The sequence below is a fragment of the Ammospiza caudacuta genome, chromosome 5 (genome assembly GCF_027887145.1).
Source record: "Ammospiza caudacuta isolate bAmmCau1 chromosome 5, bAmmCau1.pri, whole genome shotgun sequence".
NCBI classification, from domain to species: domain Eukaryota; kingdom Metazoa; phylum Chordata; class Aves; order Passeriformes; family Passerellidae; genus Ammospiza; species Ammospiza caudacuta.
The window spans coordinates 15,678,258-15,691,839 of NC_080597.1; the positions used below are offsets into that span (position 1 = coordinate 15,678,258).

General features: G+C 45.4%; 1 protein-coding gene across 3 annotated transcripts in view; it reads left to right on the plus strand.

The window, feature by feature from the left end:
* Positions 1 to 13,582, plus strand: part of STK38L (serine/threonine kinase 38 like) — a 42,376-nt gene that overhangs the window by 13,221 nt on the left and 15,573 nt on the right. The window contains exon 1 of one of the 3 annotated variants that reach the window (XM_058805256.1): positions 11,643 to 11,717. The exons of the other annotated variants lie outside the window; for them this stretch is intronic. The gene's annotated coding sequence lies outside the window, so the exon portion shown is untranslated. Of the gene's footprint in view, positions 1 to 11,642; positions 11,718 to 13,582 lie in introns of those variants that run through there. 3 annotated transcript variants of the gene reach the window in all.

The following is a 13,582-nucleotide window of genomic DNA, read 5'->3' on the forward strand; positions in this document are numbered from 1 at the left end:
GCAGCTTCCCTGTGCTTTCAGGATTTGCTGAAATTTCCATAATTTATTTTGCAAAATTTTACTCAAGGGGATTAAAAAAAAAGATAGACTATCCTCCAGATCTTGCTTCCAACCTTGAGTTACCATCTTAGATCTAGGGAGAGTAATGAATTTTTTATGGATCTAGGCTAGGGAGGTAGGGCTCAGTATCAGTGGAGCATAATCTGTGGAGCAAGAAGTGCTAGTTTCTCCCAGACATTTTCTGACTGCCAGGGGTAGTTCTAAAATAAGGGCTTTCACTTGCTTTTCATTTTGTAAATGAATGCAAGTTAAAATATGTTTTAAGGCTCAATTGAAGCAATAATTAATCATCTGAGGAATCACAGATGTAAATGTTTTTAATTCTGTGCTAATACTACTTTATTGGGCTACTTTTTCTTTATTCTTTGGTGCTCCTTACATTTTCAGAAGTAAAGAGAATAGAGCAGAGCAGCTGCTTCCTTGTGATTTGTGAAACTGGGACATGTTCTCTCTTACCCTGTGCTATATCAGTGTGACAAACCACATTCCTGATACTGTGTGTGGCTTTACTGGGAAACTGTAAAACTTTCCAAAGGTTGCCTATTTATCAGTGCTTTTAAAGCAGCTGATTAATGTTATTTGCATGTGAGCAACAGAACATGTAAACATTGACTGGAGAGTCATTGGAGGAATGCTCTCAGCTGGACTCACAAGAGCAGCGTTTCTCCAAGGCTGCTGGAGCTCAGCTTGGAACTGCTATCACCAAATTTGGCCTCTTGCAGAGCACTGATATTCAGTGTCCTTCCTTTGCTCATTCCCATCTATTTTTCCCCTGTTTCTGAATTCATGGTGGGATTTCAGCCCTGTCTTTGGAACAGTGCAAGCTGTCTCAGATGCTTATCTTGCCACATGCCCTTCCAAACCCACAATATACAGACCCATGCTTGGCGGCAGCTCACACAAGTGCACCTAAAAAGGAGGGCCCTATGTCTCATATGTTTTAGGTTACATAATGAATTTTCAGAATGAATTAATAACTTCTTAATACTTAAGACCCCAGTCTTTTGTGCCTGTGAACTCCTTAAGCCTCCTAACATGACCTGCTGGCTACAGGAATGATGTTTGCTTTCTTGTAGGGTGACTGAGGCACACCCTAAGTACATTTTCTTTTTCTTTCTGTATGGTTTGTTTTTGCACATAGGACATAAAATAGAATCCAGATCATCTGTTACTTAATGCAGTTTCCTGTGCTGTAGCCACAAGAGCATCCTTCCTCTGTACATACATCATGTGCAATTAGAAACAGAAAACTCCAGATATTCACTACTTCACTGCTTGCATCACTGGCAAATGACAGAGACTTAATGTGGTTTTAATCTGCAGGATTTGTGCACTTCAAGTCAGCATTAGTGGCTTTGTTAGGGATACCTGAGCAGGCAACTCTTCTGGGAGAGTGGTTGAATAGACTGAGAGGAGATGCATTAAGGAATGAGTGAGAAATTAGGATGGACCTTTAAGTGGATGTTCCTGATGTGTTCCCATAGATCAGGTACTGGGCATTGCTTTAAGTGTTTGAGTGCCCATAAAATGATTCAGATTCAAGTACAGGTTGTGTCTGTGTGTGCTGCAGGGTGGGCTTCTGCTGCAGCTCAGCATTGCTGTTGGAGCTTGCTGTCCATGCTGGGCTTTGCTCAGTGTGCTGGAACCAAGCAGTGCCTCAGGAGAGCTCACAAGGCAGATGGGAGCAGCACATGGACAAACCCTTCCTGGACTTTGTAAATGTGACTGGGGTGATCCATGGGGAGTGAAGCACATGGATGGGGGCTCAGCTGTTCATCATGATTAGCCTCACCCTGACCACTTCCATCAGAATCAAATGGATTGTGTTCTGTACTGTTGCAGCCTGAAGAGAAGGGAATGTCAGAAAGTACTTACAGCCTCAGTTTTGGGAACTCTGCACAGCTCTCCTCTCCACCAGCCCATTTCCAAAGGGAGCCAGCCAAAATGGGGGCAGGAGGGATGTGACTCATTGGAGAGAGTCAATGTTTGTGTAACAGTTGTCACTGTGGGGCTCTGGGGTTTCTGTTGCACCCAATGTGACACAAATGGCCTCTGTCCAAAGGGACAGCCCTGTACTCCCACTGCCACAAGTGTATCCAAACTTTACTGGGATGTAGTCCAAGTCTGGCTGCCTGCAAAAGGGACAGTGCTGTTCTCCCCCTTGTCCTCTGTGCCTGTCCCTATTTAATTGCTCCCCTTTCACTGAATTTGTGCAGCTGGAGGATGGGACAAACCAATTTGCTGATCTTATGGAAGAGTAATCTCCTTTTCACAAGAACATGGGCTGGTTGGTAGCTCAATTTTGTCAGGCTGCTGAGTTGCCCTAACTGGACTGTGGCTGCATTATTAGGAAAACTGTAGGAATGTGGCTGAGACTTGAGGGATCAGCCCAGTGGAGAAGAAGGGACTTTGTTTGAGCTCTGGCTGCTGAGAATTTTCTTGTCTTTCTAAGAACCAGTAGTAGACCTGCACTGACAAGTCCTTGAAGCAGGACTTGGCAGCAATGTCTGTCCTTTCTGTGTAAAGGCCTTGAGCATAGGGGCCATGCCCATAAGGAAATGTTAATGTTAAATAACATTTCAAAAGTGGAAATGATCTCATTCTTCCTACGGCTTATTTGGGTTTTTCTCTGGGTACTATTTATGGGAAATAGCTGCTTGTATGCAATTTGTCAAGCAATTCAGATCACTGCCTGAAAGTAGTCTTTATTTGCCACTCCACCAGCCTCCATCTTGACCCATTGTTTGTACAGAACCGGTATTTCCGTTCAGATTTCCTGCAGGTAGCTCCACTTGTATTTATCTGCACTTGACAGATAAAGAAATGGAGGCTCAATGACACTTGGTCACCTTACAGGGGCAGTAGAGACTTTCACCTTGAAAAGGAGCTGAGAGCCATTCTGCAGGAACACAAGTGTTTCTTCTCCTTTGTTTGAGGTGACTCCTATTCCATGAAGAGTCCTTCTTCTACTGATGAGTCCTGCTCCTTTTCTCAGTCACGAGAGTGCTTAGCCCTCAGGACATGCTCCAAGGCTTTCTGTTCTGAAGGCTTCCTTGGTGGGAAATGTTTGCTCCTAGAGAATTTATCATCTTTTTCTGCTTTTCTTGTCATAATCTGTTTCATCTTGAAAGCTTAGGAAACTGGCTCTTTAAATTGATTTATTTTTAATCTGGAAATTTACCCTTTCATGCATGTTTAACATACAGCCTTAATATCTTATAGAAACTTAAGCAGATCTCTTCTGTTACAGGGCTTGCAAGGGTCTTCAGGGTGAAGAGGGAGACGAGAATGTTGACCTCATGTTCAGAAGGCTTGATTTATTATTTTATGATATATAGTACTTTATAACTATACTAAAAAAGATTAGAAGTTCTCAGAAGCTAGCTAAGCTAAGAATAGAAAAGAATGAATAACAAAGGAGCTCTCTCTGATTCTGTCCCAGAGAGAGCTCTGTCCTGGATTGGCCATTAATTGTACACATCCAACATGGGCCAATCACAGGTGCACCTGTTGCACTCCACAGCAGCAGATAACCATTGTTTACATTCTTTTTCTGTGGCCTCAGCTTCCCAGAAGAGAAAATCCTAAAGAAAGGATTTTTATGAAAAAATGTCGGTGACACTCTTCTGTTCCTTTCCCCCTACTTCCCTTGCAGCTGGATACAGCCAGAGCATTTATCCACACCCTGTTTTGCTTCTCTTTTCCTTTAACTTGGAAACCAGATAATAGAATCAAATATCTGAGGTGAATTTAGGGAAAACAACACCCATTCTGAGTGAACTTTCCCAGGCCAAGGCTGGAGAATTACTACACACTGGGAGCTTATACCCATCACAAACCTCATCATCTTTCACCTGCATGCAGTTCCTTTTTTGCCTTCCTCTGCTCACCCTAGAAGGGTGACTATGCAGTTATGTAGGAGGTGAATATGCAGCTATGTGGATGTACAGACTGTCATAGCAAAGCATTCCTGGTGCCCTTCAGCCCTGAAGGAGATGAGCAGTTGGGATGTGAAGGAAAGGCTGCAGGAGGACTCTGTGGTTTCATAAGGCAGTCTGCCTCTGCAAGAGCTGTTTCCTCTCTACCTAAACCTCTAAATTTCAGAGGGATAAATTGCAGCTACCCACTTGCTGTGTGTTTGTGATATATGCATTCTCAATGTGATAGAAATGTTGGAATACGAGACCACAGTTGTATTGACTGTTCTCCCCTAAACCAGCCTGATGATAAGGCACAGTGGCAAAGCTTTCTCTTCTCAGTTATCCTTATTATCACTGTGGGGATTAGGTGTTGTGATTAGGGTTCCTTTATGAGATAAAGCTTCATTCTCCACCTCTGTTCTGGTGATTTGTGGTAAGGGTCTGGTTCAGCTACATCCCCACCATTCCAAATCTGCTCCCCAGCTTCAGGCACCAGGAGGGTGGTACCATGTGCTCCTCTCTCACGTCAGGAAACCACAGACATCTCTTTATCTCTGGGCCCTCACCAAGTCAGTCTGCTTTGTGTGCCAACAGCTGTCTGCTGCTCCAAATATCCCAGCTCAAGGAATGAAGTGCTGTAGTGGGATTTGAATGGGCAAACATCTGTTCTTCAGTGTTGTGTACACTGACAACAGACACTACCTGCATTTACAGTTTTGCAGGGCCAGAGGGATGTGTTGTGCTCATTAACCCTGACTGGAGGCACTGCACAGGCCGTGGCCGGGCACTGATGTTCTGCATCTCATTTAGCAGTCAGCTCCTTTGCTGGCACAGACTTATCATGTGTAATTACTTAATTTGATTGATGTGATCTAAAAAGAGCCTGGCAAGAGTCAGGGATTTGAACATACATCAGTGGGAAAGAAAAGCAAACTTGGTGCCTTCTTCTCCAGCATTCTTCAGTGCCACAGTCCCTCCTAAATCCTAAAGGTCCTACTTCCCTAGGCTCCTTAGGAAGTAGAAGGGCTTTACAAAATACCTAAAATCTAAGAGCAGAGCTTCTTGGATGACATCTGAAAATGTAACACGGTTTCCTTGAAACTTGTACTGGTGCTGCGTTAGAAGATTCTTTGCTTATTCATTGCTTTTGTGCCAACTTTTGCCTCTTTGTCACAAAAGATGTAGAGAAAGTCCCTGTGACTGAATGTTACCTTTGGGCAGTTGAGCATGTTTTAGAGTGGGACATGTTTTTCATTGGACCAGAGTAGGTCTTTATCCAGAAAACCAATAACTGAGGAGGAAGCAGATTTATGATTCTTGACCTTGCTCTGGTTGTATTTATTTCATGATCTGAAACATTGCAGCAAGATATTTAGCATGGACTTTTTAATGCCAGTTAATTCAATGGGTCTTAAAACAAGGTTTTCTTACACCTGGATGCAAGTACCTGCTAAAAGCTGTGAGAATGCTTAAGTGCACAGGAATGCAATTGCTCTAGTAAATAGAGAAGCTTCCTGTTTTTAGACACTTATGAGTGGAGAAAGATTTGCAGCACTGTGAAACGTGGGGAGAGCCAGGAGGAAGGATGGAGAGAAGTGAGCTGAAGCAAGCTATGAAATGTTGTTCACTGCAGAGCACTGTGGGCTTTCAAGCAAGCTACTGATTTCTCTTGTCCCCAGGAAATTAAAATGCACGCAGTGGGAAACACTGGAAGTAAAGGAGTGGCTGCTTGGGGCTGCAGGTCTGGTTCCCTCATCATGTCTCATGCTTCATTGAGTCATGCAGAGTGTTGTCCTGAGCTGACCTCCCACGTGGAGCACTCCTTGGATGACAGCAGCGTGTGGAGATGCCGCACCTCCGTTCCCTTCCTGTTCCTGGCTCCAGCCCTCCATCCCTGCAGGTGGAGCAGAAGTACAGCCTCTGTGTCCCCTTTCTCAGTGAGCTTGGGTGGCTGGGGGAGTCCTGCCCACAGCCACACACACATGCTCACTGAGGCAGTCTGAGTGGGTACTGCTAAACCCCAAAGGCTGGGTTGTCTTAAGAAGGAAAGGGAATAAAATGAGTTATTTGGAAGAGCTGAGCTCAGGGGGATGTTGGTAAGTCATTGCGTGTCCTTCAGTGCTGAGGGAGTGTTTTAAGTATGGAATATCTCAAAATGTGCTCCTCACTTTGGGACAGAGCTACTGACGGTAGAGCTTAAAGAATGTAATTCTATCACCAAAGGCTGAAGGCAAGTGGAGCTGGGATGGAAGTGACCTTATTAGTAGATTTGCTTTTCTAAACTTCACATGGCCAGTCTCCCATTGTTTGTGAAATCCAAGGTTATGACGTTTGGATCAAAAGTTTCTTTGCTACTTGAATGGACAAAAGATTAACTCTCAAGGGAAATAAGCTCAGTTTATGGATCTTACATAGGTGTATGTAGACCTAGGGGTTTTTTAATGCATATATTCCCCTGTATCCTCTTGTGTACCCATACATAGTTTCAGCCTGTACCTTTTCCTGTCAGGGCAATGAATTTGCACCCACTGCTCGTCGAAAGCAGCAGAGAGCTGAATCTCGGCCGCTGTTCATGGGAGACTTCTGCTGCTCAGCTGTGTTGAATAGCAGGAAATCCTGGAGTGCAGCACAACTCCAATATTCAGTTTTTATTCCATATTAGGAAATATTTCCTTATCATTACTGCGGGTGTGTTGGAATGATTTCCGAGATTAATTTCTGTGAGCCAGATTAAAGGACGAGGAGGCCATGCCCGCTTATTTCCCGCTTTGGACTGACTCCATGGGAAGGGCCAAGTGGGCTCAGCCTGGGGCAGGGTGGCCTTTGTCAATCCCTGCAGGTGAAACCAGCCTCACCCAAACTATTTTAAAAAGAATTTATTTCAGCCTGGTAATGGTTCCTCAGTGTGGGTCGTGCAGCTTCTTGTGCTGGCACAAAGCACAGAGCGGCAGCAGGAGGGAAACAAACAGATGGTTGGATGGAAAATGGGATGGCTCCTTTCAGAGACAGTCCTGGCTTGTGCCAGCTTACAGCACACACATGGGCCTGGCCTGGCCTGGGAGGGGTTCCTGCTGCTTGGGAGAGGGATTTTTTGCCTGCTCTCATCAGAGCCCCACACTGCTATTTTGGGATGTTTTAGGTTTAGGAATCAACCTCAAGGCAGGAAAGTACCTTCCTTTCCTTCATCTTGAAAACATCTTTTTTGGCTGCATAAAGGTCTTCTGGTGTTTAGGGAGCATATTGGAGCTGGCTGCTGACACCCCAAAATGCTCTCTGGGTCTTGCTGTCCCCCAGGTTTCCCTGGTGTTATCATCATCATCGTGCAGTGCTTGCATCCTGAGTCCTGTGTGCCTGGCAGTGTCTCCCCAGGGTTTTGTCCCAGCCCTGGGGATCAGGCACTGAGAGTGTCCACTCCTTTTGGCTCACAAGTCATGGAGCACTTTCTGCTTTTAGCTGGGGCTATAACAGGCACCTCACCCAGATGCCCCATGGGGGAAGAATGGCTGAAAATGGCTAAAACATTTGGACATCTTTGGCTTTTAAATAGCAATGGGGCATGTTCCAATGGGGCTAATTTTACTTGGTTTCTTAGTGGTGCTTTAAATAGAACAACTGTAATTAATTCTGTAACTTTAAAGTAACAAAACTTATTCAACCATAATGCACATTGGGGAAGGAAGGCTAAAGGAGATGAAGTAAATAAACAAGGTTAATGAAATGCTGACGTGTCAGTGATGGCATGTTGCAGTCTTATTTTGTTTTCCCTTCCCAAAAGGAGACTGTTGTAACAACTGAAGGGTGTCAGAAGGATCTGGTCATGGCAATAATGTTAGAAAAGAATCTGCATGTGAAATATCTGATTTGTTTTATCTGGCAGGGAATGTTGTTTCCTTTCAGTAGCAGATTAAATAAAACAGGGGCTTCTGAATGGTGATATTACTGAAAATGTGAATTAAGGAGGAACAAAATATTTATTTTTCTGTCTGAAACATACCCCAGAGCAGTGCTTGGCAAACATGCTGATCTGATAATTATGAACCTCACTAACAGCAGCTAGCATCATCCTGAGGCTGGAATGGGACTATTAGGTCAAAACCCATTGAGCTGAAGGGGTTTTTTGTTGACATGAGTGAACTTTGGACAACGTTCTGTTCTAAGCACAGAAAGCTGTACTTAGAAATAACACAAATATTAAGATCACACCCCAAGAGTTGAAAAATACTGGCCCATGTTTGACATAGATGGGACTAGTGAGGTTTTATTGACAGCTTGCTGCTTGGAGACTTCTGGGTCCTGTTGAGTTTTGGTTGTTTCTGGAGGTTAATCAAAAGCTTTGGAATTGGATTAAAACTAGGTTATAGCAAAAGAAGATAGAACCTCCCTGTGCTGGGCTGCACCCAGAGCCCCAGGGCAGCAGGGCAGGGGGGATTCTGCCCCTGTGCCCCTCTCTGCTGAGCCCCCCTGCAGGGCTGCATCCAGCCCTGGGCCCAGCACAGCAAGGACAGGGAGCTGCTGGAGCCAGGCCAGAGCAGGGACACCAAGGGGATCAGAGGGATGGAGCAGCTCTGCTGGGAGGAAAGGCTGAGGGAATTGGGATTGTTCAGCCTGGAGAGGAGAAGGCTTTGGGGTGACCTCACTGTGGCCTTGCAGTGCCTGAAGGGAGCCCACAGGAAAGATGGAGAGAGACTCTGGACAAGGGCCTGGAGTGACAGGACAAGGGGCAATGGCTTCACACTGACACAGGGGAGGTTTAGATTTGGATATGAAGAAGAAATTGTTCCCTGTGAGGGTGCTGAGGCCCTGGCCCAGAGAAGCTGAGGCTGGCCATCCCTGTTATTTTTCAAGGCTGGATGGGGCTCTGAGCAAGCTGGGAGAGTGGGAGCTGTCCCTGCCCATGGCAGGGCGGTGGAACTGGATGGGCTTCAAAGTCCCTTCCAGCCCAGGCCATCCTGTGATCCTCAGCAGGAGGAGGTTCAGTATAAACAATTGGATGGTGAAAATATGCACAGCACAGTTGCCAAACCTGTGCTAGCAGAAACTGTAGTGCAGAAAGTAATTCTCCTCCTGGGCTTGATGGCACTTTCTCCTTCTGTTCCCTCACTGGAACTATCAGCTGTTGTACAGCATTTTTATCTCTGCTGTCTGTTTGCTCACCCCACGTATGGCTGCACATCTCAGAAGCTGCTCAGAGTACATCCCACCACATCATCCTGCTGAGCCTTGGGCTGTTTTTTTCATTTGTCTGGCCCTGCCCACTGCCCCTTGGTGTGAATCATGCTGTTATTTGTGTATGGTGGGTTGGTTTTTTCCAGTTTTATATATATCCTGTCTCTCTTTAGGAGAATTCAAACAATTTAGAGACCGTGGGGCTGGCGCTTGTGCTCAAAGCTTTGCCTTGTCTGTGCTGCTTTCCTAGATAGCACCTCATTTTTAAAATATAATCCTTGTCATTTTTTAATATAATCCTTGTCAGCCTTGGGGTTTAGTGCCCAGCTTGGTGAGTTTTTGGGCTGGGTTGTCTGGAAGGAGCCAGGCAGAGTCTGCTCTCACTTCTCACCCAGAAGAGCCCCAGCTCTGGGCACGGTGGTGACAGCTGGAATTTTGAAGGTACTCACTTCATTGTGCTCTATGTGTTTGCTTCATCTCTCCTTTCTCTTTTATTTCCTAATTCTTGAAAAATGCCATTTGTGTACTTCATTTCAGGAGCGAGTTCAATGTCATGCTGAAACCATGGGAATTTTGAAAGGCAAAAATATGTTTTGGTATGTTACTTATCCAGGGGCTTTGATTCAGGAGGCAAATTCTCTTGGAATGTTAAATGGAAAGTTCATTAATTTGGCAGTTTTTACTGTAATAGCAAACTGCCTTCCTAACTGCTGGGCATTAGAGGTATGCTTGGGTGGATAAATTAAAATTATTATCAGTCTTTCTGTGAATTGATGGCACTTTGGAGGGAGAATTGCTCTTCCCTGTCCTGCTGAACACGTATGTAGCTTGACATTGTAAATCCAAATTGGAGACCAGCAGCATTTGGAAAAAAGGTGTTTTTCTCTCTGGCAGAACTGGGTGTGGGGTTTGCTCCCTAACTTAAATACTCACTGAGTCCTGAGTAAATTTATTCTAGGGCTACTGTATAACTGTACTACACACGTGGCTTCAAAAAGAAACACGATGTTTCCAGTGTGTGACTTAGGTTCAGATTAGTTTGGTAATATAGATCCAGCCTGATTTGAAATATCCTGTGGCTCTTCCTACTGACACAGCTATGCAGGAGACTTGCCTGTGCAGGAGGCTTGGATTCTATCTTCTTATCCCTTCCTGATTAGAAAGTGATCCCACAAAGTGCTGTGTTTCAGGGCAGAGCAGTTCTTCATTTGCTTTAATTTATTCCATCTCTCCTCTTTGGAGCTGCTGCAGCAGGTGGGATTGGATGCCTCAGTGATTTTTGCACTCATTAATAACAGATTTAATCCAATAGTTTAATGAAAACATTAATGACAGGCTCTGGGAGCTGCCAAGACGGTGCTCCAGAGAGAATGTGGGGTTTGGAGTTAGCAGTGGTGTAGCAGAATCTGGGTGTAGGGGTTTAAAGGGTGGGAACTCCAGGCAAACAGATGCAGAGTTTGATTTAGAGCTGTTGTGACAAATGGGAGTGCAGATTGAAGTTGTAGTCAATGCTGCTTGGCCTTTCTCTGCTTCCCAGTCAGGAAAGATCTGGGAACAAAAAGGTCAAATGGATGCTTTGATTAGGCAACATTTTTCTACCAGGAGGGAGAGGGAGAGTTGTATCCAGCTGACATATTCTATTCAATGATAGATCAGGAGGGGATTGCTTGGAAACATCTCTTGAAGGCTCCAGTTCAGTAGCATTTGGCTGCTCTCCCCTTTCTGTAGCTGTTCCCTGCTCTCCCTCATCCTTGGGGAACATCCCTCCTCTCCTCTCTTCTCCTCCCCTCTGTGCTGTTCTCCCTCCTGCCTCTGGTAGCCAGATTTTCCCTGGCTGCTGCACATCCATAGCTCCTTATCCCCTTGCTGCAGGTGCTGAGCTGGCATGAGGAGAGCTCAGGCTGGGATTCCAGCCATGCCTGCAGGAGGCACGGGCTCATTTCCTGGGCCAGGCAGCACATATGGCATCCCTGCTCCTGGCAGCTCGGAGCCCTGGTCCCGCGGGCTCAGCGCCTCCTGTCCATTGCAGCCCTTTGATGTCTTTCTTCCTCACACTTGGGGATGTTCCAGGCCCTTCAGAAAGATCCCAGAGGAGTTCTGGCTATATGTGGCCAGCTGGTTAAATATGATATTCTTCATGGTCCAGGGAGCCTAAAGTAATTCCAGTGATGCTGCAGGAGTGGAATGGTTCCATTATGGAGGTGGCATGGATTTGGGTGAACTATTAGGCTTGTGAGGGCATTTCCAAGAATCACGGGTGGCACCTTTTCAAAGCATTCCCGTTAATGTGGTGAGGTCAGTACAAGTAGTATGCTGTCAATAAAAGGTCCTGTTTTGGAGCTCCTTCCTTCCCGCCCCCATCCCTCTGCATCATTTGTTTTTAAAGGTCATGCTTAAGCACTGTACTTGGTGACTCCCAGCTGAATATTTTGTCTGGGATGTGGATTTGTGCTGTGTTTGGGGGCTCGTTAGTGGAAGCAGAGACAGGAGGAGAAAGGAAAAAGGCTGAAGAGGTTTTCTCGGCTGTGAGTTCGCACAGAATTCTGTGGGATATCTCGTGCCTCCTGCCAGGTCTGTGATCTTTTTCATTTACTTTGGGGACTCTGGAGAGCTTAAGGCGTCTCCTGGTTTTACAAATATTTTCTTTGTGGTGGTTGTGCGCTGGTTTTCTCCCCACAGTGGCAGAGCTAACTGGGGACACTTATTTGTCTTTCCCTCCTGTGAAGCATATGAGGGTCAGTCCCACTGTTGATAGTGTGGGGTGCCAGTGCTGGGATTGGGAAATCTTTTTACAAGTTTAATAAAACCCAGTGACTTGGATTTGCTGTCTGGCAGTGCCTGCATTTGTGAGTGTAGAGCATGGGCAAAACAAATGAAGAGGAAATCAAGTTGCAGTGTTGTTTTATCCTACCAGGAATACAAGACGTGCAAAGGAGAAATATCCGGTGTGAGAATGTGCCTGCTATACCTTAAGTAAAGGTTAATCCATTTCAAGCCTGGCTTAATGCTGCTCTATCCTGATGTTCCAAAATTATCAGAAGGCAGGTTTTTACTCCATTAGGTCATTTCTTGAAATAACTTAATCACAGATGGTGTGTGGTCAGCTGTGGCTCTGTTTGATTTGCTCTTATCAACTGAATTGTATTTATCTTTTCCCACCTATTGAGGGAAAAAGTGTAAAATTGTACAATAAACACAACAGGGAGACCAGTGCTAAGTTCTCCTGGCTTTTGGAGACGTGTCCAGCATGGGGGATGTTTCTGTGCGAAGAACAGAACTGCCTAATTTTTAGTAAACACTGCTAGGAATTGACAGATCGCATCTTTCTTCAGTAGAAAACTGAAGGGAATAAAAGATTGATTAAAAATAGAAATATTGGCATCACTTTGAAGCAGCTGTAGTGCTATTAAAACCTCTTTGTGCCTTTATGAAGAGATATATTTTTATTCTCAGAATTCTGGTGTCTTGTGCGCTTCAAAATAAACAGCTAAAATAATACCCACATGATGCCATAAAACGCCTTTATTTGTGACACAGCAGCTGCGTTTCTGGCAACAAATATCCTATTGTCACATCAGATCCCACGAAAAATCCACAGGAAAAAATCCCACCCTCTCACAGTGCAGCAGGCAGAATCCAAACAAAGAGCCAGGAGCAGAGTTCAGGGATCCTCCTGCCCCAGTGTGGACGTGCAAGTTCTCTTCTGTATGAACCCCTAATCAGTTCACCTTCAAAGCCATTAGGATCTGCTTAAATTAAGCCTAATTTGGGATTTGTCTTCTGCTCAATCCTCTGAGGAAACGGAAGGATTAAATAAATAATAAAAAGGAAGCCAAGTGCCTGAAGGGAGCCCATGGGGAAGATGGAGAGAGACTCTTGACAAGGGCCTGGAGTGACAGGACAAGGGGCAATGGCTTCACACTGACAGAGAGCAGGGTTAGATTGGATTTGAGGAAGAAATTGTTCCCTGTGAGGGTGGTGAGACCCTGGCACAGGTTGCCCAGAGAAGCTGTGGCTGCCCCTGGATCCCTGGCCATGTCCAAGCCCAGAAGGAGCTCTGGATAAGCTGGAAGAGTGGAAGGTGTCCCTGCCCATGGCAGGGGGGTGGAGAGCAAGGTGTTTGAGGTCACTTCCAACCCAGGCCATTCCATGGTTCTGTGTGCAGAAGACAGGTGATGTACACATGGTGCTGTGTACTTCTGTGTAATTTTCCAAAACTAACTTCCAAAACAACCTGACCAAATGGGAGTGAGGCTGAGATGCCTCTTTTCATGCTTTTCTTCCGTGAAGCTCTCTTGAAGTGCCTCAGCTCACTTCCAGGTAGGGCATGAATCTTAGGACAAACTGTGCTGGTTCTTTGGTTTTTAATCTCCCCTGGCTTTCCCGGATCAGCTGCAGGGCATTCAGAGCTTCCCTGAGGTGTCTTTTTCCAGCAT